Source organism: Piliocolobus tephrosceles, chromosome 8, assembly GCF_002776525.5.
Source record: "Piliocolobus tephrosceles isolate RC106 chromosome 8, ASM277652v3, whole genome shotgun sequence".
NCBI classification, from domain to species: domain Eukaryota; kingdom Metazoa; phylum Chordata; class Mammalia; order Primates; family Cercopithecidae; genus Piliocolobus; species Piliocolobus tephrosceles.
This window is the reverse complement of record NC_045441.1, coordinates 73,113,068-73,139,579: the sequence shown is the minus strand read 5'-3', so window position 1 is coordinate 73,139,579 and position 26,512 is coordinate 73,113,068. Positions and strand designations below refer to the sequence as shown.

Below are 26,512 nucleotides of genomic sequence, written 5' to 3'. Positions count from 1 at the left end.
ATCACTCTAACCCTTAAGTAGGTAAAATTTGCAGGTGAGAAGAGACCAACAGCAGGCCTTTTCTCTTTCACATATGAAAACACTTTTGAAAATTCCAGACAAATGGGAAGATGTTACAACATCCATTCTTTACCTCCAAAGGAGCCAAATGAGAGTACTGCACATCATGATTTTATAGCATACTTGCCATCCCAATTCTATTTTTCTTAGTCTAATGTTAAAATTCTTTTCTTCTCAAGGCATTCACAAACTGACCATGGTTGGGAGAAGACTGGAGACAAGCAGGGTGGTGAGGAAATCATCTTTGCTCCATTGTTTTCCTACAGTCTTTGGAAGCTGAGTTCCTGTACACCCTTCACTCAGCTTCCCCTAACGTTAGCATCTTACAGAACATGCTACATTAGTTAAAACAAAGAAATTTACATTGATACAATTCTATTTTCTAACCAACAGACTTTATTTGGATTTCACCAGTTTTCCCACTAATGTGCTTTTTCTGTTCCAGGATCCAATCTAAGATTCCATAGGAGGGAATTTTGACACAGCCTAAAAAAACTTTCCCATGGATGAAACTTTTTACTACTGAGTAATGTGTACTAGCAATCCTCAATTGATCCTTGAACCATACAGGAATTCAGGGATGGAGTGAAGGTCAGGGAAACATTCAGAAACATCTATTTTACACATTATTTCCTAACAAAATAGAAAGTTTTATAATTTGATACAGCTGCATTGAAAATTGTGAAGTTGAGGCCAGGAACGGTGGCTCAAGTCTGTAATTTCAACACTTTAGGAGGCTGAGGCGGGTGGATCACTTGATCTCAGGAGTTTGAGATCAGCCTGGGCAAAATGGTGAAACCCCATCTCTACAACAACAGCAAAGGCGTGGGGGTTCATGACTATAGTCCCAGCTAGTAGGGAGGTTAAGGTGGGAGGATAACTTGAGCGTGGGAGGTGGAGGTTGCAGTCAGCCAAGATTGTGCCACTGTACTCCAGCCTGGGTGAGAGTGAGAGCCTGTCTCAAAAAACACAAACAAACAAACATACAACAACAACAAAACCAAAAAACAAAACAATATATGAAGTTAAAATTCTACCTTCCTTCAATCTAAAGTGTGAACACACAATAGTTTGGCTAGAGAAAACCAGTCAATTTTTCAAAAACCACCTTATTGAGGTATGACTGACATATAAAAAGCTGTATATATTCAGTGTATTCAGTGTGATGAGTTCAAATATTAATTTATCTCAGATCATTATAAAGTTATAGATACTAGATAGGTTACTGAGAGTTGGAAGTAATACTGATGTATTAACAATAACTCTTTCGTCATAGGATACCAGGAGGGCATGGACAATGTTACCTTGTTCATCATTACATTGCCTAGCAACCTGGTGCAAAGCAGGTACTGAATACATATCTGTTGGCTGAATAAAGACATTTTTCAGGCCATTGCAAAAGATGAGGTATTTGCGTGCATTTTAAAATATAACCTTTAAAGTAGTTTAAGAAGTGATGACTTTATTTTCTAATAAAAATAAATACATAGATCATTTTATATAAAATACATTTTTTACCACCAATATGAACATATTTGCAATGTATAAAATTATAGGATGTTATATAATAATACTAAATCTAACAGTGAATACAATTTACTTATCACATGCCAGCGTCATTCTATTTTGGCTGCTGTTATTACTGTCTCTTACTGATGAGGATTGAGAGGCTTCATCAAGGCAAGTTACTCACGGGCAGCGCTGGCATTCTAAATCAGCCGGCCTGACTCTGAAGCCGTGCTATTCTGCCTCCCAAGCAACTTACACTACTCACTGGAAAATCAAGAAGCTCATAATTATGATTGTACCCAGAAATATAAGTTTTCCCTGAAGGATTCTATGGAATTGGGAAATAATGAGGCAGTACATTGACCACCACACTGATAGAAAGAATTAATATTCTGTCTGAATAGAATCTTGTGTCTATAGCTATGTCAAACCCATACTAAGAATTCTTCTGTATTCTTGGTCTACAGATCTGGGAAGATCAAAGAACAGTAGCTACCCAGTTCCTTTCAAACTGACCATACCATGAGCTGGACGATTCTCCACTGTAGAGCAAAGAGCCAGTAGTTTAAATTCCTTGGGAGCTCTGACTATAAAAAGAGTCTTGGATGAGTGTTAGAGATTTCCTACCTCCCTTTGAGAGGAATAGGAAGGCAGAGAAAAGAAAACCTGATTTCTGGAGGGGAGAAGTGGGGGAGTCTGGAGGGCAAGATGTTCACTGTAGATCCCTGTGTTGGTCATCAGTTGCTCTGGCCAGGAAGGCCGCTTCAACTGGGGTCCTGAAAGGCATCTGTCTTCAGCCTTTTCCTTCGAAGGGGAAGAAAATACACATGGGAGTGGGAGCTTTCAAGTATGCATTCATTCAACACATATTTACTGAGTGCCTGTTAGGAATCAGGACCAGTGCTAGGAACTAGGGTGTCTGTAAAGCTGTAAAGGAATGAGGCACATAACAGGGAGTCAACAAATATTTACAAATGAATGCACACAGCATAAAGACCCCCTCATCTCTTAAGGAGGACAGACAAGTTAGCCACTATATTATAATAGAATGGGTAAATTATAAACATAGAACTAAGAGGAACAGAGAGACAGCACAGACAAGGAAATGATAAATGCTGGTGGTGGAACAGAGTGGGGGTAGGGTTGTAGGATGATGGCATTAAAGCCGTAACTAATGGCCTCTCTGTATTCCCATTCCTTGCCCTGTAACTCTGTAGTGTCCTCCTACTCTGACTCTGAGCTCGGCCATGTGACTTGCATTGGTCAATGGGATGTGAACAAATGTAATGAAACTGCAAGCTTGATAAAACAATGCTAGCCTGTTTCCACTTTCTCTCTTGCTTCTTTGAGATGGCCATCAGAATATGCCTGGGCTGACAAGTTGGAGGGGGGTAAGAAACATATGCATGCAAGAGACATGAGGAGAACAGACCAGTTGTCCCAGCAGATCAGTCTTTGACCAGCTGACTCCGAGACATGTGAGGGAGCCCAGCCATTATCTTCGGAGGCTCTCTCTGTCCACAGCTGACCGCAGACACAAGTGAGCCCACAAAGACGAGAATGGCCCCGCTTACCATAGCCTTGTGTGCAGTGAGAAATGCTTATTGTTTTAAGCCATTGAGTGTTGTGGTTGCTTATTCACAGCATTACTGTAGTGACAGACAACTGATACAAACTGTAAGGAAACAGATAATGAAGGCTTCTGAAATGATGTGATATATGAGGTGGGTCTTAGGCATGACTAGGAGGTACAAAGTAAATATAAGGTATCCATAACGCTGGCCTACTTATATGGAACCTCTAGATTTTCTAATGAAATGCAAATTAACTTTTTCTGCAGGGGTGTGAATTTTGCTTTTTCCTTTACATTAATATAATCAGTTACTCATAGATTCTCTTGTATCTTAGGAGAAAACTCATTACACTTGCTTATAACACAAAGCTCATGAATTAGTGTAGTTTGAAACGTGCCCTAATTTAATTTTGTTTGAATTTTGTAAGGTAATTTTAGAAACCTAGAAGACAACTACAACACTTGACCCAATGATTCTGAAAGGCCATATGCTTTGTATGTCAACAATGATTATTAAAATACTTAATGCACTGCTGAGTTTCCAAATGCTGAGCCCTTTCCCTGCCAAACAAGGAGGATGCTACACTGTTGGGCGTTTTGAATACAGCAAAGTTCATTTAATATTTTGTGTTCCTTGTATGCTCTAGAAAACACATTTCTAGCCTGAAGCCTGAGGTTAAAACACCAAGGACATAGCCAAGCATAGGCCACTACCAAGAGTCTAATTTCATACGCTTCCAGATGCACGGAAGTGACAAATGTTTTGAATATTATTTTTCTCAACCCTGGATAAAATATATTCTATTACATAAATATCTTGAGGAGCTCCTGTGGTTTTCAAGGCCCTTTAAAATTTTCTTCACTCAAATAAATATACCCTTTATTTCTTAGTTTTATTTCTGTTACCCCATCTCTCTTTTCTTATTCTCCAAGTTGTAGGAAATGGCCATTTATTTATTATTTGGAGATGGAGTCTTGCTCTGTCACCCAGGCTGGAGTGCAGTGGTGCGATCCTGGCTCACCGCAACTGCTGCTTCCTGGGTTCAAGTAATTCTCCTGCCTCGGACTCCCTAGTAGCTGGGATTACAGGCCTACACCACCATGCCTGGCTAATTTTTGTATTTTTAGTAGAGACGGGGTTTCACCATGTTGGCCAGGCTGGTCTTGAACTCGTGACCCCAGAAAATCCACCTGCCTCAGCCTCCCAAAGTGCTGGGATTACAGGCATGAACCACCGCACCTGGTCTAATGGCCAAGTATTTTAGCACCTCCTTAGTCTGGGTTCTTTCTTCCTCAGGCCACAGCAATTTGGTTTACCAGAGAAAGGAGCAATGACTTGACTGGCAAAACAAGAGGGCACTTCTCCGTACTTATTCCTTCTAGCCTGAAATTCTAACTCTTAGCCCCAACTTGAACAATGCATGGTGAAGCCAAAGCGATTCGTCCTTTCAGTTCAATCTGGCTTTTCCATCCAGTGGTAAGGTCTTTATTATTCTACAACCAGTAATATGAGAGTAGTTTTGCATTTTTCTAAGAGTTTTATTAACCTTACAAAATAAAACAACAATTATACTCTTATTTTTGTATCTTCTTATAGGAGATAGCTCTGCCCTTAGATCCGTTCATTCAGCAAATACTTACTGAGTATCTTCTATATGCTGGTAGCAGTAGGCACAAATGGAATTGATAGTCCAGTGGGTATTTTTCAGATCAGCAAAGGTGTAACTATGAACTGAGTGAGGTGCTCAGAAGGAAAGTCACATAGTCCCTCAAGAATCATTGACCAAGGAACCTGACCCAGAGGTTGTCCTCTGAGGACGTGGTGCTCAACCTCCACTCTGAAGGACTAGCATGATTAACTATGCAAGTAGGGAGAGAAGTCCAGTGGAGGGAGAAGTGTGTGCAAAGGCTGTGGGGTGGAGGACAACACGGCAGGTCCTAGAGCTGAGAGTAGGTCAGTGTAGCTGGGTTGCTCAGAACAAGCAGGAAGGTGGGATGAGATGAGGCAGAGAGGTGAGTTGGGGCACATCCTGGAGCAGCGCCTTGTTGGTATGCTCAGGATTTTAATTTTTATCCTGGAATAGCAGAAAAACACTGGAGGCTTTTAAGCAAGGAAGAGAGAGGATCCTATTTTCAGTTTGAAAGATTACTCACTGCAGTGGGAGATGGACTGAAGGAGAGAGCTGAAGGTAGATAAGAATAGATCTGGGCCGGGTGCAGTGGCTCATGCCTGTAATGTGCACTTTGGGAGGCCGAAGTGGTTGGATCACCTGAGGTCAGGAGTTTGAGACCAGATCTGGCCAACATGGTGAAACCCCGTCTCTACTAAAAATACAAAAATGTGCCAGGTGTGGTGGTGTATGCCTGTAATCCCAGCTATCTGGGAGGCTAAGGCAAGAGAATCGCTAGAACCTGGGAGGCAGAGGTAGCAGTGAACTGACATCATGGCACTGCACTCCAGCCTGGGCAACCGAGCGAGACTCTTTCCCTTCCCGCAAAAAAAAGAATAGATCTGGAGTCAAGAGGAAAGATGTCAGCAGTTTAGATTTGGATAGTGATGCTGGATATGGAAAATACTGCTCTGATCCAAGAGACACTTAAGAGGCAAAGCAGGCCCTGGTGAAGGGTTGAATGCTGGGGTGTGGAGGATGACTTCTCTGTATCTGACTACCCCAGGCTTAATGTTATCGTCTAGCTTGCCTTTTCCACCAGCCAGTTCTACTCACATCAACTACTCATGGACACCTCAGCCCAGGTGTTCAAGACCAGCCTGGGCAACATGGCAAAACCCTATCTCTACAAAATATACAAAAATTAGCCAGGCTGGTGGCACCTGCCTGTAGTCCTAGCTACTCAAGGAGCTGAGGTGGGAGGATTGCCTGAGCCCAGGAGGTCGAGGCTGCAGTGAGCTGTGATCATACCACTGTACTCCAGAAGCAGCCTGGGTGACAGTAAGACCCTGTCTCAAAAACAAGCAAACAAACAAACAAAAACCCCAAAACAGATACTTATTTGACTTCACTAAAAGAGGATCTTTTCATTCAAGTCTGATGACCAAGACCTCTCAAGGGCCAAATAACCCAAATAATTTTGCTGAATTCCTTTAATTAACACTTCCTTTAATTAACAATTTATGTTACCTCATTTATCATGTATGCATCCACTCATGGGAGAAGCAATTTTCATATTTTATTATGCAAAGAAGTATGTGTAAGTGAATGTGTGTGCACCACACATGTTGTGGGCAGCCAACAGTAGACTTCAGGATCTATTTTTGGTCTCCCCTCAACGATATCCTTACCTCATTGAAAAAATGTTTCTTCTCAGCATTCCCCTTGAAAACCAGAACAAGGATGCCCTCTCTCACTACTCCTATTCAACATAATATTGGGAGTCCTAGCTTTAAGCCATCAGGCAAGAAAAGAAAGAAAAGGCACCCAAATAGGAAGAGGGGAAGTCAAACTATCCCTGTTTGTAGATAATAATACTCTATACCCAGAAAACCCCATCATCTCTGCCCAAAGCTTCTTGATCTGATAAACAACTTCAGCAAAGTTTTAAAATACAAAATCAATTACAGAAAAAAATAATCAGCATTTATATACACCGACAACAACCAAGCTGAAAGCCAGATCAAGAATGCAATCCCATTCACAACAGCCACAAAAGGAATAAAACACTTAGGAATGCAACTATCCAGGAAGGTGAAAAATTTCTACAGTGAGAACTGCAAAACACTGCCCAATGAAATCAGAGATGACACAAACAGATGGAAAAATATTCCATGCTCATGGATAGGAAGAATCAATATTGTTAAAATGTCCATAACTGCCCAAAGCAATCACAGGTTCAATGCTATTCCTGTAAAACTACCAATGACATTCGTTACAGAAGTAGAAGGATCTATTTTTAAATTTCATATAGAATCAAAAAAGAAGCCTAAATAGCCAAGGTAGTCCTAAGCAAAACGAACAAACCAGTAGGTATCACGTGACCTGACCTCAAACTATACTACAAGGCTACAGTAACCAAAACAGCATATTGGTGTTATTAATTACCAATAAAAGGTAATTATTAATAATGACCTATCATAAAAGGAAGCTTCAATTTACTTGTTAGGGCTAGATTTCTCTGTGGGCCTATATGTACATAAGGCAAAAGCATGGTACAGGTACAAAAACAGACACATAGATCAATGGAGCAGAATAGAGAGCCCAGAAATAATGCCACACCCCTCCAACCATGTGATCTTCAGCAAAGTCGACAAAAACAAGTAATGGAGAAAGGACTCCCTATTCAATAAATGGTGCTGGGATAACTGGCTAGCCATATGCAGAAGATTGAAACTAGATTTCTTCCTTACACCATACAAATAAATCAACTCAAGATGAATTAAAGACTTAAATGAAAAAACTAAAACTATAAAAACTTTGAAAGATAACCTGGGAAAAATCATTCTGGACATAGGACCTGGCAAAGATTTCATGATGAAAATGCCAAAAGCAATTGTAACAAAAACAAAAATTGGCAAATGGGACCAAAGTAAACTAAAGAGCTTCTAGACAGCAAAAGAAACTATCAACAGAGTAAGCAGACAACTTACAGAATGGAAGAAAATATTTGCAAACTATGCATCTGGCAAAGGTCTAATATCCAGAATCTATAAGCAACAAATACATTTACAAGCAAAAAACTAACCACCTGATTGAAAAACAGGCCCAAAACATAAACAACACTGTTCAAAAGAAGACACGGCCAAGAAGCATATGAAAAAATGCTCATCACTAATCATTAGAGAAATGAAATCAAAACTACAATGAGATATATCTCACACTAGTCAGAATAGCTATTAAAAAGTCAAAACATGACAGATGCTGGTGAGGCTGCAGAGAAAAGGAACGTGTATATACTGTTGATGGGAATGTAAATTAGTCAGCCTTTGTGAACAGCAGTTTGGTGAGTTCTCAAAGAACTTAAAATGGAATTACCATTTGACCCAACAATCCCACTATTGAGTATATATCCAAAGGAATGTAAATCATTCTACCATAAAGACACATGCACACATGTGTTCATCACAGCACTATTCATAATAGCAAAGACATGGAATCAACCTAAATACCCATCACCGGTAGAGTGGATAAAGAAAATGTGGCACATATGCACCATGGCATACTACACAGCCATCAAAAGGAATGAGATCATGTCCTTTGCAGCAACGTGGATGGAGATGGAGGTCATTATCCAAAGTGAACTAACACAGGAACAGAAAAACAAATACCTCATGTTCTCACTTAGAGTGGAAGCTAAATATTGAGTATATATGGACACAAAGAAGGGAACAACAGACACCAGGGCCTACTTGAGGGTAGGTGGAGGGTGGGAAGAGGGTGAGGATAAAAAAACTGCCTATCAGCTACTATGCTTATTTCCTGGGTGACAAAATTATCTGTACACCAAAATCTCCTGGCATGCAATTTACCTAAATAACAAACCTGCACCTGTACCCGTGAACCTAAAATAAATGTTAAAAAAAAAGCATTATTAAACAAAATGCCGGGCGTGGTGGCTCACGCCTGTAATCCCAGCACTTTAGGAGGCCAAGGCAGGTGGATCATGAGGTCAGGAGATTGAGACCATCCTGGCTAACACAGTGAAACCCCGTCTCTACTAAAAATACAAAAAATGAGTCGGGCGTGGTGGCAGGTGCCTGTAGTCCCACCTACTCAGGAGGCTGAGGCAGGAAAATGGCCTGAACCTCGGAGGCGGTGGTTGCAGTGAGCCAAGATCGTGCCACTGCACTCCAGCCTGGGCGACAGAGTGAGACTCTGCCTCAAAACAAACAAACAAAACAATTTTCTCTTTACTTTAATAACGTGGTTTAAATGGGGCCCGGTAAGCCTTTTTATAGGCCAAATTCCACTGACTAGACCAGGGATGGGCATCTTTACTCAAGTTGAATTAATCATAATGCACTGTGGTTGGCTAATTCAATGAACAGCACCTGATCAAAGCTGGGTGAATCAGAACCCTTCCTTAGGATTTTTAAACCTGGAGCTAGAGATAAAAAGTCTCTTTCCTTCTCTATTGGCTAAAGCACTAGGGGCAGACAATCCTGCCATTTGAATTTCTTGTGGTGTAAGGAACATTGGTCTGAGAGAACAAAGGTGACCTACAAAGAAAAACAGAGGGGAGAGAGCAGACAGAGGAGAGGGGAGGGGAGGAGAGGGGAGGGGAGGGGAGGGGAGGGGAGGGGAGGGGGACTGAGAGACCTAGTAACACTCAAGTTTCTGGATCCTGTTGCTTTTCTTATGGTCACATGGGATTTCTAATTAACTCCTCTGCTTGCCTCAATGAATCAAGAGAGCTTTCTTTTTTGTGGAATCCAGATAGCACTGACACAGGCTGCTTACTTTTGCCTTCTTAGCAATTCATATGAAAGGATCTAAGAAGTTTCATGATAAAGATTTCTTTTTAACTTTGATTATTCCAGTGTTTCTAAAATTTCTTTTATAAACACAGTACACTTTCCATTTATCAGATACCACCTACTACATGCCATAACATTTGTTTGGGAAATCTCTATTTTACAGAAGAGGAAATCAAGACCCAGATATTAATCTGACATATAAATATTAGATCCAGACTCAGGTGTATTTGGTTGTATAATCCACGCTCTTCAAACCATGGGACACAGGGTCACAAATCTACCATTGACCACATGACTGACAGTGTTCTGAGATGTGCACAAAATGTACAGATACCATCTCAAGAACCCCTGGTCAACAATGTTGATCTTATCAGTTTCAAAGTAGGTACAGGGAAACTTCAAGCCACATAGCCTGAACAGAGCTTCTATTATCAGAAATCTTGCTAAGTTTCTTTAGCGCAGACTTCTCAACACAGTAGAAAGAAATTAGCCCATCAAATTCCCTCAAGTGCGCTGTGGTCAGTGGATTCCCTGTTTTTAGGGGAAAAATATGCAGAGAGGGTATCTGTTTATTGTGTGCCTTGGAGAGGATGCCACCATCTCCTTCATTATCATATCATAATGTTCATCATCATTACTTTTAAGCAGCTTTGTTGAGCTACAATTTAATTTCAGATGTGCAATTCTATGAATTTTTGAACAAATGTATATAGTTAAGCAACTACCACTGCAATCATGATATAAGACATTCTATATTCCTAAAAGTTCCCGTCGTAGTCAATTCCTTCCCTCAAGTCCCAGCTCCTGCCAACTACTAATCTGACTTCTGTCACTATAGATTATATTTGTCTTTCTACAGTTTCATATAAATAGAATTATGCCAAGTAGTCTCGTCTTTTTTTGTGGCTGGGTTCTTTCACTCAGCACAATCCTGTCTGAGATAAATGTTGTTGCATATATTAGTAGTGTGTTCTTTTTCATTTCTCAAGTAGTATTTAATCGTATGAATATAGTGTTATTTGTACATCCATTTTTTTGGCTATTTTGTTTATTGTTTCCAATTTTTGGTGATTTTGAGTAAAGCTGTTATAAACATTTGAGCACAAGTCTTTGTGTAAACACATTTTTCATTTCTCTTCGGTAAATGTCTAAGGGCAGCATTGCTAAATCATATAGTAAGTGTGTGCTTAACTTTATAAGACATTGCCAAAACATTTTGCAAAGGAACTACATCATTTTGTATTCCTACCAGCAATGAATACAAGTCCTATTTGCTCCACATCCTCATTAACATTTGGCATTTTCAGTCTTTTCAATTCGAGCCATTATAGTCATAATGATTGTGATTTTAATTTGCATTTCTCTAATGATGAATGATACTGAACTTCTTTTCATGTCTTATGTGCCACATAGATTTTTAGTAATGTGTCTATTCAAATCTTTCACCTATTTAAAAAATGGGTTTATCTTTTTATTACTGAATTTTAAGAGTTCTTTATATGTTCTAAATATAAATCCATTATTAGACTAAATTTGAAAACATTTTCTTTAAGTCTGAACTTGTCTTTCATTTTTCTTAATAGTGCCTTTTGAAATAAAAAAGTTTCCAATTTTGATGAAGTCTGATTTACCAAGTTTTCTTGTGTGTGTGTGTGTGTGTGTGTATGTTTTAATGCCTTAACAAACCTTTCCCTAACCTAAGGTCTCAAAGATTGTTTTCCTGCACTTTTTCTTCTAGAAATGTAATATTTTTAGCTATCACATTTAGACTTGAGGTCCGCTTCAAGTTCACATTTACACATGGTGTGGGACAAAGATGTAGACTCATTTTGTTTTTCCTCCATACAGATACCCAATAGTCCAAGCACCACTTCTTGAAAAACCACCCAATCATCCATTGTATTAACTTGGCTCTTTTGTCAAAAATCCATAAGCCATATATGTGGAGATCTATTTCTGGACTTTCTATTCTATTATTTTGATCTATATGTTTATCCTTATGCCAATACCACACTGTCTCGATTACTGTCACTTTACAATAAGTCTTGAAATCGGGTAGTACAAATCCTACTCTTTTGTTCTTGCTTGAAATTGTTTTGCCTATTCCAGGTACATCACATTTCTATACAAATCTTAGGGTCAGCTTGTCGATTTCTACAAAAAAGCCTTTGGGGCATTATTAGGATTACGTTGAATCTACAGATTTATTGGAAAGAATTGACATCTTAATATCTTCTGACCCACGAACGCAGTCTCTCTCTCCATTTATTGGGTTTTTAAATTCTCTTGGTATTTTCTGGGTAGATTTTGGTGCACAAGTCTTGCACATATTTTGTTAAATTTATTGTTAAGCATTTCATATTTTGATGCTATTATAATTTCTAAAAATTTCAATTGCTAGTTGTTCATTACTAGAAATATAATTAATTTTTATAACTTGATCTTGTATACTGTGACCTTGCAAAGTTCAATGATTAGCTTTAAAAGTTATTTGGGAGATTCCTTAGAATTTTCCATAAAAATTCATGTGGATAGATCTATGTACGTATGTTGTTTAAGAATGAAGACAGCTTTACTTCTGTTTTAATTTGTATGTCTTTTATTTTTCTTGCCTTTATTATATTGGCTATGTTAATGTTGAACAGAAGTTTATGTGAGAAAGCATATTTATTTTGTTCCTGATTTTAGGAGGAAACATCATTTCACATATTTAAAGTGTACAATTAAATGGTTTTCACTATATTTTCAGGGTTGTGTAATCATCACCAAATCAAATTTAGCACATTTTTATCAATCCAAAAAGAAACTCCATCATCATTTCCTTTTGCTAATATTTTGATAATAATTTTTCTTGTCTATGTTCATGAAGGACATTAGCTTGTTGTTTGCTTTTCTTGTAGTATCTTTTTCTGGTTTTGCTATTAGGGTAACTCTGCCCTCATAAAATGAACTGGGAAGTGTTCACTTCTCTTTAATTTTTGGGGGGAACAGTTTATGTAAAGTTGATCTTATTTCTTCCATATATGTTTGGCACATTTTACGAGTGACATCATACAGAACTGAAGTTTCCTTTGTAGAAAGATTTTTAACTACAAAAATGATTTATTCATAGATATATGGCTACCATGTTATTTATTTCTATTTGAGTGAGTTTTGGTAGCTTGTCTTTGAAGAGATTTGTCCATTTCACTGAGTTATCAAATTTGTTGGCTTAAAGTTGTTCATAATATTTATTATTCTTTTAATGTCTGTACTGTCTATAGAATGTCCTCCTTAATTCTAAATATTAATAATTTATGTCTTCTTTCTTTTGTTTCTGACCAATCTGACTACAGGTTGTCAATATTATTGATCTTCTCAAAAGACCAGCTTTTGATTTCTCTATTGTTGTCTGTTTATGGTTTCATTTGCCCCTGCTCTTATTGTCTTCTGTGTGCTTAGGTTTAATTTATTCTTTTTTCTTAGTTTCCTAAGATAAAAGTTTATATTATTAATTTGAGAACTTATTTTCTAATATAAATCTTTAATGGTTTCGATTCCCCTCTAAACATTGCTTTAGCTGTATCCCATACATTTTGATATGTTGTGTTTTCATTTCAATTATTATTTCAAATTATTTAATTATTTCAAAATATATTCTGATTCTCCTTGTGATGTCTTCTTTAACCCACAGGTTATTTGGATAAATGTTGTTTAATTTCCAATTATTCAGGGGATATTCCAGGTACATATTTGTTACTGATTTCTAGTTTAATTCTGTCACAACTAGATTATTTCGCATAATTTTGATTCTTAAAAATTTATTCAGACCTGTTTTATAAACCTAAACAGGGTCTATCTTGGTGAATGTTTTATGTGCACTTGAAGAGAACATATACTGTGATGTTGAATGGAACATTCTGTAAATGTCAATGAAGTCAAGGTAGCTGACAGTCTTCTATATCCTTATTGATTTCTGTCTATTTCTTCCATTAATTACTGAAAGATGAGTGTTGAAATCTTCAACTATTATTGTAGATTTGTCTATTTTTCCTGTAAGTTCTTATTCTATTTTGACGTTCTATTATCAGTTGCATACAATATTGGGATTGTAATAGCCTTTTTATGAATTGACCTTATTATCATTAATAAATATCCTTCTTTATTTCTGGTAAAAGTCCTTGTGCTGAAGTATGTTTTTGTCTGATATTAATAAAGCCACTTCAGATTTCTTTTGATTAGAATTTGCAGGCTATATATTAATCTATCCTTTTGTTTTGAATACATCTGTTTCTTTACATTTCAGAGGTGTCCTATGGACAGCGTAGAGCTGGATCTTGGTTTTGAAAAAATCCAATCTATAACTCACTTTAGTCCATTTATGTCTATAGAGATTACTATAAGGTTTACAAAATATAACAAGAATAAACAGAGTTAGTCTGGTGTTAGATTTAAAATAAACTCATTCTGCTTCAAAATAATCACAATTTTTTTTCTGAGTTGCTTATAAACCATCTAGCAGTGATCAGTTCTAGATTTGGTTAAGAACACGGTGTAATTCAGTATATTCAATTACCAAGTTTTAAAATTCTCTTTTAAAAATAGGACAATATTTTCTTGTTATGCTATTTCTGGCACCTCCAGTTTCTCAAATGTCACTGGCAGTATTACTGTGCTTGCATACATGAGTTCTTTCTGAGACATAACTCATCTAAGTCGGGTGACTAAATGTATTTAAATATAACTAGTATACATTTGCTCCTTTCATAGATTGAGCTTCAATTTTTCCCTAAAATCTTTCTATCATTTCCAGTTTAAATATCACTGACAATGGAGGTGAAAGTAAAATAGGGGCTTAGTCGCTTTGCTTTCTTTGCTTTCCTTATTAAGATTAAATCATATAAAAATGTATTTTCTGGCTCTGTTCACTATAAAGGTCTACAAATAATGGCTAACTCAAAAGCAATGTCCCTCTCTAAGTAACCAGGGCTCCCTGACAAAACTGCTGATTCCAGGACTAGGGCAGGAAATACATAGGATGATTCTGAAATATTTGATTGTACTAGAAAGCAAAAAAGACTATTACTGGGACTCAGGGGTCAACCTAAGAGATTCCCACTAACCAAAAATGAGACGTGAGCATCCATGAAGTTAATACTGGCAACGACTAGAACACATCAAATATATCTAAATCTATGCTTTCATAATAATACTTAAAAACAAGCAAATGAATAAACAGAAAAACAAACAAAACCCTCACTAGGCACCTGCAGAGAATGCTACTGAACCATTTCAATATTTTGACAAAGAAAAAGAAACAAACATTTATCCTGCATATCCTATCAAACCGTCCGTACTTCAGGATGACCTGATAGTTGATGAGGGAAAGTTGCTCATTGCTGAAGCATTCAAACTAATAAATGAAGAAGAAATATAATCTGTTTCCAGTAGCGGACCTGTCTTTTCAAGGTTCTAGTTCACACTCACAACAGCCTTGTTGTTACCAAGATGTTTCATAAACCTCAGGCCATTCCAGGTTTTAGTTTTCCTGACACCATTACTTATTTCTTAATTCCCTTCTTCCCTCTCTGCCTCCTCCCAAGCAATATAATTGAACACATATAGTTCTCGGTGCTGTAGATAAGCAGAGAGTAAAGCAAAATCTTTGCTTTCATGATGGTTATGTTGTAGTGGGTGAAACGGGACAATAAATAACAAAAGCAAACATATTGTCTGTTAGACAGTGAAAATAAAGCATTGTAAGAAAGATATGAGTGCAGAGTTTGGAGGGGTAATAGAAGATTCTGTTTCATATGGAATAGTCTTGGAAAGACTTTCTGAGAAGGTGATATTGGAGCAGAGACCTGGATGAAATGAGGAAGCAAACCATACTGATTTCAGGGGGAAGAGGACTCAGCAGAAAGAATAGAGAGCACAAAGGCCCTGGGAATGGAGTATGCGTGGCTTGTTCTACGAAATGTGGTCAGTCTCTTTAATTATGTATTTCTTTTACCATCTGTTTTACATGCTTTGTAAGTTCATCAACAAATAGAGAACATGATCTTTCCTCTTAATCTAACTTAATGGGTGATTTAAAAACTCTTGACTTTTGCAAAGGTACCTATGACAATATAAATAGTTGTAGTAATAAGCATCCACAGAAAACTCATTTATATATACATTTTTTTCTTTATGCTTTTATAATGAACCTAGTGCATTGGAAATGAATGAGCTTTAAATGTGCATATAAAGTTTGTCCCCCACATTATAGTGTGAGAATTTCCCCCAAGATGGCAAGAAAAAAATGAAGGCTGGGCGTGATGGTTCACACCTGGAACCCCAGCACTTTGGGAGTCTCAGGCAGGTGGATCACTTGAGCTCAGGAGTTTTGAGACCAGATTGGGCAACATGGCAAAACTCGGTTTCTACAAAAAATAAAAAAATCAGCTGGGTGTGGTGGTGAGCACTTGTAGTCCCAGCTCAGGAGGCTGAGTGGGAGGATCACTTGTACTGCGCTCCAGCCTGGGTGACAGAGCCAGACTCTATCTGAAAAAAAAAAGAGAGAGAGAGAGAGAGACAAACAAGACAATTCAAACTCTTTAATGCAGGAAACACAAACATGTCCATCCTTAGCAGTATCATTCTACCACTGTGCTGAAGAGAATTACACCTGAATAGTGGGGGAAAGAAACGGAAGAATAAGAGTGCAAGAGAACAAGGCCTGAGAGAAATGCATGTTCCACTGCTAAGAGAAAGAGAGGAATGGGGTGGTTAAACATAGCCTTGGAGACAAAACTTCCACCATCTGGAGGGCAAAAGAGAGAAAGGATTGTCTCATGTGCTTGTCAGGTTCAGCACTTGAGGTAAGGAAAAGGAGGTGGGTGGAGTGAGAGGTTGAAAAGAATGTGGGGGATAAACTGCGGAGGGGCACAGAGGGGGTTGGCCAAGCTGATGCTTAACCTTACTCAAGAAGGCAGCGGAGTAGAGAGATTTCAGGGAGAGGGAAGTTGAAGTCAATAAAGAAACAAAAGGAGAGGAAAAAGAAGGAAGAATGTGTATGTTTAATGCTGTGGCTAAGATGGTTAATCATCACTATTTTGCCAAAAACAAGGAAGATGTGGTTGTCGTTTTACTTCATTTCCTCTTAAACATGCATTTTAAACTCTAACAATTCAGTAATAATAAATAAGCAGTGACAACATTAGGTTTTCCAGCTACATCTCTGCTGAATTTATAGGAGTTTAAATGGAATCATCCAGATAATACCCCCTTCACATGCATGAAAACTGTTTAAGACAAGGGTTGTTTTTTTTTTTATATATCCACCTGAATCAGCCACACATATAGCTGACACAATTTCAACTGATTTATAAAAACATGGCATGCAACCTTCGTTCAGATACTCATTTTCAGATAATAGTGAAAAAGCCACCAAATTTCTTCCCTACTTGCTCTTCAGAAATTCAGGTTTATATATGTTCTGATAACAAAACAAAAATCAAACAGCGATTATGGGTTCAAAAGCCACCTAGGAAAACAGAGCACACCAATGCCTCAGGGTCATTTTCTAGGAATATATCAAACACTGTACTGGATCAAAATCTCAAAATAATTATCTCAACGATAATCCAGGAGAACAAGGCGCTCTTAGCACAATCTACTCTTTGGAGTTTCCAAGGAAGAGAGCTGTGATCCTTCCTTGTTTATTCCCCACTCTCCTGCCTCGTCAGTCTTTAGTTATGGAGGCGGCAACGGGGAGAAAACGGAAGTGAACACTTATGGAGGGCGTCCTGTTTTACAACTGTTTCATTCTGCAACTCCCCTCATTTTATAGAGGAGAAAGCTTAGGTACAAAATACTGTGCCCAAAAGCAAACAGTCAGTGAGTAGAAACACCAGGACTTGGGTTGGATGTTGTCTCTTCCTGTATGAAACACAAACTTTGCACCCAGGCCCTGCCTGTCTGCCTTAGCCCAGAGGTCTCCTTTCCCACGTTACCTTTCAGGCACCTTATCCTCCAGGCTTGCTGAGCTACAGCAGGCCAATCCCATCCACGTGCTTCTTCACTTCCTCTGCCTGGAAAGCCCGCTTCCTTTTTGTCCACATGGTTAATTCTCACTCATCTTTTAAGTTTCCGCTTAAGGGTTTGCTCCTCTGAGAACCTTTTCCTGTAATGCCCCTCAGCAGAGTTAGCAGCTTCTTCCTCTCTGCAGTCAGTGCACTTTGCAGACACCATTATGAGACAAAACCATGGTAAGTGCCACCTGATCCTGTGTGTGCTCAGCTACCCTCAAGACTCTAAGCTACACGAAGGGGGAAACCACACCACTCAACTTTCTAAGGCTAGAGCTTTGTGCCTTGTGGGCAGCAGGTATGCACAACAATGAGTAAATGAGGAGACGATAGCAGAATGAGTGAACAAATGACTCCTCAGGCCTTGCTTTTAAAACCCACTACATAGTACTGCTCTTCAAAAGGGCGCAACATGCTCTGTTTGCTGAATTACTGTTCAGGCTTTCTCAGACACCATCCCTCGTCCTTATCACCACCACCACCACCACTTACTGATTAGATGTCGTACATACATGCAAATATTCTCATTTGACTTTCACAGTGTACCGACAGCATAATTGTGGTACTGTATTTTTGTCTCACAAAGAAGGAAAGCAGGTTTCGGAACCATGAAGCACTCAACTGGCAGGGGTAGAGCCAGGATGTGAAAGTCCCTGCTCATTTCACTAACCACTTTACCTCCTCAATTATGCCAAATCTTAGAACAGCGAGATTAACTTTATGCTACCCAAAATGGAGTGTCAACACTTCATCTATTACTCTGTCCTTATCACTTTGTTATCATATGAAAATATTCTAATTTATTAAAATTTTGTGATTTTTGACTTATTTTAAAATACAAACTATTACCCACTATGCAATTACATCCATTGATGTATGATCACAGAGAAAAAGGTCTTCTATTTTCAAGCCCATGGCAAGTCAAAATAAATAAAGTCAAAATTATTCACAATCGTGGAGTTTATAATATATAGATACATTTCAGGTTAATTTGGTCAGTTTTTACATTGTCCCAACACTCTTAATGTTTGCTCAGCTGGTGAATTTTTTTTTCTGTTTTCTGTTTTTAACTTAAGGAAGCAATTTTGTCATCAGAAAACTTAGCTAACTGGGTTCACTTCCTCTTTCAGGTCATTAGTGGAAGTATTAGGTCACAAGACTGAGCCCAGGGTACCCTTTTATCAGTTTCTCTCTAATCTGAGAAGCACACATTTCAATAGCAAAGGTCTACAATATTTTTATCCCATTGCTATTTCCTTTATTTTTTGTCATTACTTTTATTTTTATTACTCTTTCTTTTGATCTATATGCTATGTGAAAAGCTGAAGAATTTGCTTATGTCTGTCTCTTGGCTGCCTAAGCTAAACCTACTTGTATTTTATATTACAGTATAGTTTTATTATGCTTATTGATGTCCAGTCACTGTAAGTAAACATAACTCACATGCACAAATCAACGAATAAATTAACAGGTGAACTGATTTGCAGAAAGTGATTCTGTTAGGGAGACAGTATTTATTCACTCTGTAGTGGGTCCTGAATAGAGTGAATGGAGAAAAAGATTAGGTCCTTGCCTTTATGAATCCATTATGCTGTCCCTGAAATCCAAAGTGTGGTTGATATCGGTGTTCAGAAGCATCTGGAAAGACCGATGCATGAACAGCACTTTCAGCAGTTCCCAGACATCAAGGGTAAATGCAAACTCTGTAATGTGAGCACAGGACCTTCGTGATCTGGCTCTGGCCCACTTCTCTACCTCCATCTTTGTCTTCTTTCACATTCTTTTCTCTAGCAAGACTAAACTATATACAATCTTCCAGCTCATCAAGGGGTTTTATCTTTGAAAGTTCCTTCCTTTGTAAGTTCCCAGTGTTCATCCCCTTCCATGTTGTTCCCACTGGTGTCACGTTGTTTCTCTTTCACAGGCCCTTCCAAATTCAGCTTGTGACATTCCTTCTAGGCAGCACATACCTTGATCCCAAAGTCTGATCTTAGATGCCCCACTTTCAGGCTCTGACAGCAGCTCATTATATACCTCTATTACCTCACAAGACACTTATCACATTGAATGGTCACTGTTATTTTAATTGACTGCTACATTCCTCAGGGAGGGTGTGGCAGAAACCATATCTTGATTTTGTTGCCCCAGTACTGATAGTAGGTGCTAAAAATGCTAGTCAAATAATTTTTAACCTGGTGCACAGAAATATACACCATCTTGTGCTTTGGGTCTGTAGCTTCTATTTTTATAGTTCTGATGACTAACATTCTGTCGCTTGGTGTAGTCTTTTTTTTTTTTTTTTTTTAGAAGAAGACATTGCTGCAGTAATTGTGTGCCAAGAAGGAAGCTTGTCCAGCTGCTTCAATTTCCCATTAGTCTAAATCTTTAAAACATTTTCTGTGTTAAGATTTTATATATTGCTGTACCATTTCTTTGCTCTTTCCTGGGGAAATTACCTCATTCTAATTTGCTCTGCTCTGGAAAATGTGGATCCCAGGTTCTTTGTACACACCTGATCCAGTAACGCTTGGTGTCAGTGATGGCTCCTTTTGTCATCATAGGCCTGACAGCATTTCAGCATTTCAGCATGATGACCAGGTGCTCTTGTGGTGGAATCTTCTAGCTTTCCCCCCAAATCCATTTGTCCTTCTATATTTTTTAGTCTCCTCTGAAAATGGTTGTCGCCACAGAGAAAGTTCTCTACAATGGATTGGGAGCAGAAGTAACCTGCATCACTTCCAGGCTTGCCCATAAAACCCTCCCATACAGGCTCCTGTATGCTGTTTCTTCTTTTGGGATGACTGAGATGTACACATCCAGGGAATACTGGAAGGCAAGTTTTAAGGACTGCAAAACTGTTGTCACCCTGAGTCTCTAAATGACTTCTTAGAGGACAGTCACCCCACCAACCTGGATGCCTACCTGGGACTATTTGGTGAACACAAAAGAAAAACTTCTATTGATTTAAGTCAGACTTTTGGGTGTCTCTTTGTCCCATAACCTAGCCTAGCCTATCCTACCCAGTGTGGAGAAGACTTTAAGAAAAGGCTAAATGATGGAAGATTCTAGCTATAATGTTGGAAGTGGGTTAAAGTCTAACAATCCCATAGACAACTGACAGTGATCCAAAGATTTCTTATTTCCATTGCTAGTTTGACCATCAACAAGAATGTCATCAACAGCATCAGATGATTACTAAAGTCTTCAGAAATTCTCAAAATTCATTTTCATACCACTGCATTTGTAAAGAAATGTTGTATAACAACTATTGAGGGGTTTTGTGGGGTTGCTAAATGTGGTGGTGGGATGAATCTGAAAACTGCTAGAAAATTCTTCAGTGTTTTCTTTTTGCATAATTATTAGAACTAAGAAGTCCCAGATGACTCTCTGGTGAACTTCTGGTGCTCTTAGCCTTTTGTTCTAGTTCCCCAAACGAGTTTCCAAATGTTAAATATACTTTCCTTAGGAAGGGAGAGCTTTTTTTTTTTTTTTTTTTCCCACATTTTTACAGAAAGAGTTCTCCAAATATTTAGGGCTGGGAGATATATGTTTGAAATGGTAAAGAACTTAAAAAGGTGGATATGTAAACAACAGAGATACTCCTGATTATATGGTCCTTTACTTTCTAAAGGGCTTCTAAGTAACCATGCTACTAAAACTCACTTTATTCTGTATTTTTTTTTCATGTAAGCTCTATGACTCCGATTCTTCCCGTCCTCTTCTCAAACTCCTCACTATCAGCTGCTTAGATTTTGTTGCTGTTGTTGTTAAGGTCTAGCTCACACTGAAGTGCAAAATATAGTTTTTGGCTCCATATCATTTTAAATATGTATATACCCACATAACCACCACCCAGAAAAACATACCAAACATATTCAGCACTCCAGAAGACTCCCTTGTATTCCATCCCCAGTCAATACCTCCTCAAAAATACAACCAACATTCTGATCTCTACCTCCATGAATTAGTTTTGTCTAATGTTAAACATTATGTAAATGAAGTCATATAATTTACATACTTTGATATCTAGTTTCTTTCATTCAACATCATGCCCATGACAGTCATCCATAGTACTGCAATGTAGTAATAGTTCATTCTTTTTCATTACTGTATAGTATCCTATTGAATGAATGGTACCACAATTAATTTATCCATTCTACTATTTATGGACATTTGGTTTACTTTCATGTTGGGGCTACTATGAAAATACTGCCATGAACATTCTTGTAAATGTTTTACATGAACATTCATTTTCCTTGGGTATATGTCTTAAAGCATAGAAGTTTTAGTAGATAATGCCAGTTTTCCAAAGTGGTTTTACCAGCTTACACTCCCACTATCAAAGCACGATAGTTTCTGTAGCTTCACAATCTCATTCATTTGGTACTGTCAGTCCTGTCAATTTCAGCCATTTGGTGGGTTTTAATTACTATTTCCGTGATGAGTGATAATGCAAGTACCTCTACAGTTTCATGTTGGCAATTTTGATATTTCTTTTTGTCAAGTGTCTACTCAAATGCTTTGTCCATTTTTTAACTAGGTGGTGGCCAGTCTCTCTTTTTTTTTTTTCTGAGTTGTAGAACTTCTTTAGACGTTCTGGATACAAGTCCCTTGTTGGATACACATGTAACAAATATCTTCTCCCTCTCTGCAGTTTGTCTTTATCTTTTCTAAATGGTGTCTTTTAATGAAAAGATTTAATTTTCATAAAACATAATTTATTATTTTCTTTTATGGTAGTGCAGTTTGCATCCTGTTTAATAACTCTTTATCTATTCTAAGGTCACTGAGATATTTACCTATGTTTTGTTTTGAAAGAGTTATTGTTCTGCCTTTGGACTTTTAAGTCTGCAATCCAGCCCTAGTTAATTTTTGTGTATGATATGAAATAGGGGTCGGGTTCCTGGTATTCTGTACAGATATCTAACTGATCTAGCACAATTTTTTTAAAAGACCATTATTTTCTCCAATGAATTACAGTAATGCTGTTAACATAAATCAAGTGACCTTATATGTATGGGATTATTTATGAACTATGTAGTCTGTTCCATTGGTCTACTGGATCATTCTTTAGCCGATGCCACACTGCCTTAATTATTTTAGCTTTATAATAAGCCTTAATATCTGTAAATGTAAGTCTTCTATCTTTGTTCTTATTTTTGAAGATTATCTTGTCTATTCTATGTCCTTTGTAATTCTATGTAAGTTTATAGTCATCTTTACACTACTTACTAGCAGGATTTTGAATGGTGTTGCATTTAATCTGTGGGTCAGTTTGAAGGGTACTGACATCTTAACAAAATAAAGTTTTCTAATTCATAAATATGGTACATTCCTCCCTTTTCTTAAACCTCCTTTAATTTTTCTAAGCAATGTTTTGCAGTTTTAGTATAGAAGTCTTACATGCCTGTGATAAGACGTATTTTTAGGTATTTGCCATTTTCAATTCTTAAATGTGCCTCAGAAAATAAGCCAGTGCTTAATTAAGAAATGTGAGGCATGAATAGTATTCACATCACCTTGCTTAAGAGGTAAACGGAACATACTCCAAATGCAAAATACATATATAATATAAATATAGTTAAAACTATCCAGGAGATTATCTGAATGTTCCAGTCTTCTTACTTTCTATGAGCTGAATGTATCTGAGCATACATTATTACTGGAGCTTTGAACCTGCTCCTTTATGATCTAATTAAAGCTAATGGTAGTTACTTGCAAAGCTTATGGAAGAAAAACTCAACGCTCCAGTCAATTCCTTTCATTTCCTTTACTATGCCATTTCTTCTGTCTCCCACTTCTGGGCTTTCACATATCCTACAACTCTGTCAGAAACACTCTTACCCATTTTTCCCTTTTTTCACTTGGCTACTAACTATACACTCTTCAGGCTCAGCGTAAATTGTAGAATCTCTGAGAAGCCTATCTGGACCCACTGGATAAAGTTAGTCATCCCTGCTACGTTTCCCAACAAGATCCTTTATGTTCTCTTTCCCAGAACTAGACTCCCCTGCATTTCAATTGCTTGATTAATGTTTGTCTTCCCTTGTACACTTTGAATTCTAGGAAGGCAGAAGCAGTGAGTGCCTTATTCACAATTTTATGCTCAGAGCTCTGCACAGTGCCTGACACATCTTAATTGCTCAATAAATATTTGAAGGAATGATTATGAAAGTTGGGCAGAGCAGAAGAATAGGACTGTTCTTTCTTGGAAACAGAAGTCATTAAAGTCATTAAACCAGCCACTGCGATGTTCCAAAGTGGAATGAATTAAAGGGACACCCATTATCCCTGGAATCAGAGTAGTTACCTTATGGGTGATATATTTCCCCTAAATTTGTATTGTTGATAAAACATAAAATTAAAAATAATATATTAAAGGGTTATTAAAGAAGGTCATCCTTTCGGAATGGCCAGCAGATCTAACACTCAGGATTTATTCTGTTTTTAAAAACATTTTGTCTTCTAAAAACTTTGTTTTTGTATTATATGTTACAGCTTTCTATCTATTGACTTTAGTGTTCAATATATTTGTTTTTGCTTTTTTAAAGAAAACCCACTGTCACTCTAAGGTTGGCAGTGTAAAAGAGAATCTCCACATGGGGAGATTATATCCTTGGGTGGTATGTCCCTGAAGTTGCTGCCTCCATCACTAGTGTCTGCAGGGCACAGCTTCCCAGTAACAACATTAACATGTCCCTGTACAGGCAATGACTCTTTCCATAGTTTTCCACAACATAATGGTGATCAGGCTAGAATCTCTAACCACAACTTTCCTAAAGACTTGAGAATAACAGGCAAGAAATAGACATAAGAGAAGAAAGTTACAACTACATAGACTGATTTACAAGATTTAGTTTGCTTTTCCAGCTCTTGGTCTCCTATGGGAATGGGGGGAGGATTAGCTTAGTAACCATCTGACACCTAAACCCACCTGACACCGAAACTTACCTCCATGCCTAAAAGTCTTTACTTAAGAAACTGAAGGTTCTATTGTAACAGTTAAAGATCATTCTGGGGACTTTTCCCCCAGATATTTGTCCCATTAAAGGCTATTTTAACCCCCATCTACCAATGTGGTCCTATCGCAAAGCTTGAGCAATGCAGCCGCATTGGAATATAATCCAGTAAGAGATACACACATACTGATGTGTATATGTTAGAGGGAGATGTAGAAGGTTTTTGCAGAGGGGAATACTTTGGGGACAATTACATGCATTCAGTCAACACACAATTATTAAAACCCCTGGTAATGTGGTGGAGTAGAAACAGTATCCAATCTGGGGCTAGAAGGCTTGGGCTATGCCTGAATCAGAAGCTTCCTGCCTTTGTAACCCTGGGCAACTTATTTAACCTTTCTGAATTTCTGCCATTAGATCTGGAAGATAGGCATGAGATAAATAAGATAGAAAATGTATATGAGAAGCTTTCTTTAAAACTGTAATGCTTAATGCTATTATTAAGTTGCATGCAAGGCCCTGTGTTTAGCACTACAGAGGTCAACTATGCCTCTCTGTAAGGGTGGTTGTGAGGGTCAATGAGATAAAAACATTCAAAAGCTACAGATAAGGCATGATCTCTACTCTTAAGGAAATTCTAAATTGTCAGAAAGATGAGACTTGGGCACAAACAATATATAAAACAAAGTAGTATTTGAAAAACACCCTAAGAATAAAAAATATAGACTAGCATTTACATAAATTTATTGTTCATTGCATGGTATATTATCATTAACATAGAAAATTACTTATTAGTCTCTATTAAGATGCTTATCTCACTGATAAAATAAAAAGAGCTAATTTGCTGGCATCTTCTGCATACAGAATCAATGGGCTTTTAACTTCCAAAAGCAAGGCCATAATCACTGTGCCTTCTAAATTGGCAAATGTGGTGCCTAGTCAAACAGAAAAGTGCTCAGGTGTATTTTGAAGTGCTTGCATTTCCTATGGAAAATACCCCTCTCATTCTGTCTCTGTAGAGTAATAAGGAGCCTTACATTATAGATGTACATAATGGTCTGGTGCCATTTCCACGCTCCAAGAGGACTACAGGAAGGGCATGCACACTGCCTTTTGCTCTAGCTGTATCTTTTATCAATAAGATACAATGCGCTCAACAGTGAAAGGGCTACTCTCTTTACTTTGAAAGAACAGCTGAATTAATATCATGGGTCATTTTGTTAACAGGTGAAACAGTGTGGGGGTTGGAGAGGGGAGGCAATTTGCTCTAACCACGCTCCTCAGGGAATATATCACAATATATAAATCACAAGATAGCTTTCTCTCTTCCTAGGCCACTTAAAAATAATCCCTTTAGAATACATTTAGGTTTGAAAGAATAATTTATACTTGAAATAAAACCTAATGAACTATTGGGGATTAAAAGCCTGTTGTGTGTGAAATATACATGCAAGAGTACAGAAAAGATATTGGAAGGAGATGGGAGACATGTGTAAACCATCTTTAACATTATTTTGGACTAAATATTTTTAAGATAGAAAAGAAAAGGCAGGGTGCCGTGGCTCACACTTGTATCCCAGCACTTTGGGAGGCCAAGGCGGGCAGATCACTTGAGGTCAGGAATTTGAGATCAGCCTGGCCAACATGGTGAAACCCCATCTTTACTAAAATACAAAAATTAGTCAGACATGGTGGCGTGTGCCTGTAGTCCTAGCTAATTGGGAGGCTGAGGTGGGAGAATTGCTTGAACCTGGGAGGCGGAGGCTGCAGTGAGCTGAGATTGTGCCACTGCACTCCAGCCTGGGCAACAGAGTGAGACTATGCCTTTAAAAAAAAAGGAAATGAGAGATAAATTTTTAAAATTCTGTCTTTAGTTTAAAAAACTGAAAAAGTCAGCTCATATTCAAACTTAAACAATGTTATGAAACAG

General features: G+C 37.9%; 1 protein-coding gene across 1 annotated transcript in view; it reads right to left on the bottom strand.

Moving 5' to 3' along the window:
- ICA1 (islet cell autoantigen 1) overlaps nt 1-26,512 on the bottom strand; it is a 154,707-nt gene that overhangs the window by 46,944 nt on the left and 81,251 nt on the right. The window lies entirely within an intron of this gene.